Raw genomic sequence first — 6,382 nt, forward strand, 5'->3', positions numbered from 1 at the left:
GCAATGATGACGCAGTGAATAGTGACGATTCTCTCTGACCAATCAGCAGTCTGCTGTGTTTTCACGTCACATTTAGTATCGCCTCAGCTCGCCTCAGCTCGCTTGGAACCTCGCCGGAGGTGGTACGAAAAAAAGTACCTGGAAGCTGGTACAGGTACAACTTTTACACAGTGGAAAACCAAACAGAGCCGAGTCGAGTCGAGCCGAGGCGAGCTGGTACTGTGTAGTGGAAAAGCGCCAATAAACTGCTTAGACTAGTCTTAAAAGTTAGCTTTAACAAAAATGATATATTTTAAGATGCCAAATTAAAATGGAAAATATATGGAGCTTACATTAACCAAAAATAAAACAAAAAACACAGACAATAGAGGGTTTGCACTTACATCACGATTTGGTCAGTTAACCAGATGGTGTGGTGATGTACACTACAGCATTGATTGCACGGTACTAAATACGTTGTTCTGGTAATTTATTATTTATCTAAAAAACAGACTTAGGAAGCAAGAAAGGGCACAATATTTTGACAAACTAAAGTTAATAAGTGGTAAAGATACGTACAGCAGTATGAATTAATTAGCATAATATTTTCACCTACCTGATAAGAACAAACGCGGATGTTCAATTTGGCCAATCACAAGCGCCTTTTGTTATTTAGACCGTTTTTGCACTCTTCTCCTTGATTTGTTATAACTTTTGGCAGCCTATACTCCAAATGTTTTTCCTGGTCTGACCAATTAGTACAGCCCAAAACATGACAATAATTGACCATTTTTAGCAGCAATAATCAGCAAAATTGGCAAGTCTCGTTCAGTTCAATGGCATTGTTTACATTCAGTGCCGCCAATATGCCTGATTGATGACGCGTCGTGAAAACACTAGATGTGATTTCAGCAAAACGAAACCATGTACTCATTTGAATGGCACCACATGGAGCGTTTATCCACTCGACTCAAAGTTCCATTGCCAGTGCAGCTCAAGCGGGTCTCGGTCATGCAAGCACTGAACAGCACTGTGAGATCCAGTGTGAAGCGCCTGAATTCAGTGAAGAACACAAATGACGCTGTGGCTTAAACTAGTATAAAGCTTGATGAAACAGCGCTGACAAACAGGAGAAACACTGTGCGCAATGATACAGTCAAAATACTTTTCAATCTACAAATCTCATTTACCATGGATTTACTGTAGTAACACTGACTGCACCATCCTAATGTGTCAGAAATGTGGGATATATAGAATTTTATATTATTTGACGTGTAAAATTAGATTATACTATTAAATGTAGCCTATTTAGACTACTGTTTTTATATACAAATAACTACAAACCATTACATTTTTACCATGGTATTGTGGTGTTATGTGTTTTTAACTGTGGTTATCATTATCTAAATGTATGCTACTATTAAGGGTTTTCACAACACGTCATCAATCGGCCATATTGACGGCACTTAATGTAAATAATGCCGCTGAACCAAACGAAACTTGCATATTTAGTTGACTGCTGCTGCTGAAAATGCTCAATTATTGTCATGTTTTTGGGCTGTACTAATCGGTCACACCAAGAATAACACCAAGTTATAACAAATCAAGGAGAAGAGTGCAAAAAACTGTTTGTGGCGTTTGTGGTTGGCCAAACTAAACCAGGATTTCCAGGGCAAGAATCTTGACTACATTCGTGTTTGTTCTCATAATTTCCAGTCAGGTAGGTAAAATATTAGGCTAATATCTTAATTAACACTGCTTTTACGTATCTTTACCAACTATTAACTTTAGTTTGTCAAAATATTGTGCCCTTTCATGTTTACTAAGTCTTTCTCTATACGATTTAGTAGCACACGTTTTTCCGTAATTTAGACAGCAAAAATTAGCAGAACAAAGTATTCAGTAATACATTAACCTTGCAATCCATGCTGTTGTTACATCCGAGTATTGCCAACATCCTGTTAACTGACCAAAACTCAAACAGCCATAATAAAATTAAATTCACCATATAAAAATATGGTTGTTACAGTTTTTTTACAGATGTTACTGTTTAATGAACAAGTTTACATCTGCAGCCTAACTCAGGCTACTGCTACTGTCAACTCAAGCTAATAAACATTTCTAGGAGACAAAAAAAATTATATTATTAATATTGCAACCTGCACTGTAAACCGTGCTGAAGATACGCATTATCAAAGTCAGGCAACACACCTATTTCATGATTTGAAATGATATCACTTATTAGAACATTCAGAAACTTAAGAAATATATTTTTCCATTAAGTTATTTATTTTGTTAAGGAAAAAGCTTGGAAAAGTATAACAAACGTAAAGAATTCTGATAATAAGTAAGAGTAGAGTAGATTAAACCCACAAATAATGGTCTGGTTTCTACAACCTTTCACTTAGGTGCAAAAAATCTGCCTTTAAAGGAAATAAAGATTTAGGATTGAATGTGATAATTATCGATTTCAGCTGATATGAAAAAATAGTGATTAAAAAAATAAAAGTGCAAAAATTTTAAATAGTTTGTAGGTTTTAGGACTCTGACATTTTGAACTTGTCAACATGAAAACAAAAACTCTTTGAGAGCACACATTATTTGTCTTATCGTGGATGATTATTAGGTGCATGTTATTTCAACATACTTGCTTCCTCTAAAATGACTTTCTTTTCAACCAACGTCACCAAGTGGAAGTAAAATGGGTTGCCGTTTCATGTTGACTTGAAGAGTTGCTGCTTTTAGATATGTTAATTGGTAATACCTGCTTGATAATAATGTGTGTAATAGAATTTCCCAAGAAAATCTATGATTTTGCATTACAATAAAGACATTAGATATGAGAAGAAAGATGCAGCGGTGCCACTCTGTAAGAAATGATGAATGCAACACTGGGCAAATGAGCTCCTACTAACCTGGGTGGCAGAAATAAGGACTTGAAATGAGATGAAACACACAGACTCCTTCCACGCAGGCGGAGATGGTGAAATAATCATCACAATCTTTTATTACAACAGCGTCTGAGTTCTACCCTAAACGGGAAAATCATGTTAGCACAACAGCCAAAGCGAAAAGTAGGCTATAGAGGTCCCTTTAAGAAAGCCATTACTAAGAATGTATAAAATTGCAGCTCTTACTTCATTCCACATCCATAAAGCATAAAAGAGCCAAAAGCTCATTCTCTCACTTTCAATATCCTCATGCTTTACAACAGGACTATAAAAATCTACTTGCACTTGCTCAAAGTTTGTACCGTTAAATTTCAGAGTCCTGTTTGGTGGCTCAAGAACAATTATCTTCTTCAAAAGCGATATACGTTTCCAGGATTGAGACGTCTCGATTCGCCACAGCGATTCAGATGAAGAGGCAGGGAGGTTCATGGTGTGTTGTTTGCAGTCCTGCTGCTCAATATTCAGTCCAGGTTGAATTTTCTGCAGGCACATAGAGACACATAGAGGCTTTGTGGTCCATTGAATAGAGAAAATGAGGGCGTCGTTTTCAGTCCGAAATGTTTTTTTTTTCCTCTTCGTCACTGTTTTGCATACTCAGACTCAACTTGCAGTCTTCCTTCCTCGCTTGTGCGCATACAATTACAACGTCCCATACCCTGTCCCGTGTTAAGACACTGTATTCTCCAACATCCCATATATCCCTGGATCCATTACTCAGCCGTCAGCTCCTCAGTTAAGTGAGTTAAAAAACAATGGGTTTGGGTTAAACTAATCGAGGGTCAAATGGATTCATCTTTACAAGGGTCTTCTCGCTATATTGGCTCCGAAAGGAGAAAATAAATTTACAATTAATAAATATAACATAATAAATAATTACAAGGGGGTAGTTGTACATACTACAGACAGCCCACATGAATCTTTACATGCACCCCAACGTGCAGCGAAGCCCTTAAACTGGCTACTTCATGAGGCCGATACTGTGAGTACAACAAATGCTACATCTAAACCAAACATGGCAATCAGGAAGCCATTACCGCACACAGGCTTGGGATAGACACACGTTGTGATGTCATAGAGAATGTCAAACCCTGCCAAGTGATGATTTTTTTTTAGGGAAATGTGTAATTTCTTCTTCTTTGTTGTTGTTAAAAGGTTAATAGTGAAGTTGAAGTCATGTGACCGTGATGTAATTCGCTCACAGTCTACACTACCAGTCAAAAGTTTTTGAACAGTAAGAGTTTTTTAAAGAAGTCTCTTCTGCTCACCGTGCCTGCATTTATTTGATCCAAAGTACAGCAAAAACAGTTAAATTCTGAAAGATTTTTACTATTTTAAATAACCTTTTTCTATTTGAATAGAAAAAATAAATGTAATTCTGATTTCAAATCTGAATTTTTAGCATCATTACTCCAGTCACATGATCCTTCAAAATCATTCTTATCTGATTTTCTGCTCAAAAAACAATTATTATTATTATTATTATGTTATAAACAGGTGAGTGGAACTTTTCTGGTTTCTTTGATGAATGGACAGCATTTATCTGAAATAGAAATCTTTTGTAACATTATAAATGTCTTTATCATCATCATTTTCATCATTTCATCATATCATCATCACTTATCATCATTTTCTACCAATTAAAAGTATCCTTGCTAAATAAAAGGATTAATGTCTATAATTATTTGTATTGTGTAACATTATACTAATGTTACACAAGCTTCTTATTTCAGATAAATGCTGATCTTTGGATCTTTCTATTCATCAAAGAATCCTGAAAAAAAAGTACTCAACTGTTTTAAATATTGATAATAAAAATGATTCTTGAACAGCAAATCAGCATATTAGAATGTTTTTTCAATTGGAGTAGATGCAGAAAATTAAGCTTTGAATCACATGAATAAATTACATATTAAAATATATTTAAATAGAAAGCAGTTATTTTAAATAGCAAAAATCTTCACACTATTACTGCTTTTGCTGTATTTTGAATAAAATAAATGCAGGCTTGGTGAGCAGAAGAGAATTCTTTAAAAAAACTGAAAATCTTACTGTTCAAAAACTTTTGGCTGGTAGTGTGTGTTAGGCTTTTTACTTTTGGTGATTGTGTTTAGGTTTTAAAATCCACAAAAGTTAGTCAATTTTTTAAGATTATGATGCAATAATCCAAAAGCAAGGAGTTTTTGTTGAAAGAACCAGGGTGATGCAAAGTTTCAGATACATCATCACTGCATCGCTGTATTGGTTAAAGTGCCCCTATTATGCCTTTTCAAATATGATATTTCATGTAGTGTGTCATGTAGCTGTATGTGAACATAAACTATCTGCAAAGTTGTGACGCCGACAGTGCACTATAAATAAAGTTTTTGTCTATCAAAAAAAAGAGTCGGCTCACATTCGCCTAAACGAGTCGTCAGCAATTCGAATCTTTTTTCTGTAACGGCCACACGTCACGAGCTACACATTTGCGTAATGTCCGCCCACATTCAATTTCGCGAACAACTTGCCCGCCCACAAACAGCAGGCCTACCATTTTCACGTGGATTTCATCATGTCAAGAAGACGCCCTGCGCTGTGACAGCCTGTGAGAGTGAATTTGTTTTATATGCCCTTCCAAAAGATGAAACTATCAGTGGTTGACATTAATTTTTTCAACACCTCAGCAGTCCAATGCCAATCTTGTGTTGTGTTCGCGTCATTTTACTGATGACTGCTTTTCTAATCTTGGGGAGTAACGTTACAACGCGAGATTCACCAAACGCTTGGTTTTAAAAAATGGATCAGTGCCCAGTTTATTTGGACCGGCTTGCTCCTCTGAACTTCTACCTGTAAGTATGATTAATAATTGTATTTTCTAGCGATCGTTCAAAATACGTCTTTGTGTACGTTATGGTGTGTAACAACCCCGCACATGTCTTGGTAAGCGGCTAACTTGCGTTTCTGTAGTTCTGTTGTTCAGCTGTGAGTGCAATGTAGTCTAAAAAGTCTTGTGATTGATGCAGCTTGACTGTCTGTCTGCCTTATTAGTTTAAGTAATGATAATGATAAACGATGGCTTAACGCAGTGTTATGGATCGTACAGTGTTGAAGTTCACAACGTAGAGATGTGTCCGGTTCGCTTACAAAAGCAAATTGCAAACACTGTCCACAGTTAACATATGACACCCACTGAGAAACGTCCTGCTCCGGTCGTGCTTGCAAAACAGTTTCTTGTCGATGTGACACTTCAACAGTTTCATCGTCAGACTCCGGCTCGAATTGATAGGGTAAAATCGAGGCTATCTTTTCTATGCATTAACAGGTCTCCGCAGCTGTCATTCAGTTATGCCAATGGGCGTTTCGTTTTGCGCTGTAGCGGTAGACCAATCCAAAAGGACTGCACCATCTGACCAATCACAGCAGTGAGGGCTCACTGAAAGGAGGGGTTTAGAGAGACTGATTCTTCGAACTGCTTC

The sequence above is a fragment of the Garra rufa genome, chromosome 16, assembly GCF_049309525.1.
Source record: "Garra rufa chromosome 16, GarRuf1.0, whole genome shotgun sequence".
In the NCBI taxonomy this organism is placed as follows: domain Eukaryota; kingdom Metazoa; phylum Chordata; class Actinopteri; order Cypriniformes; family Cyprinidae; genus Garra; species Garra rufa.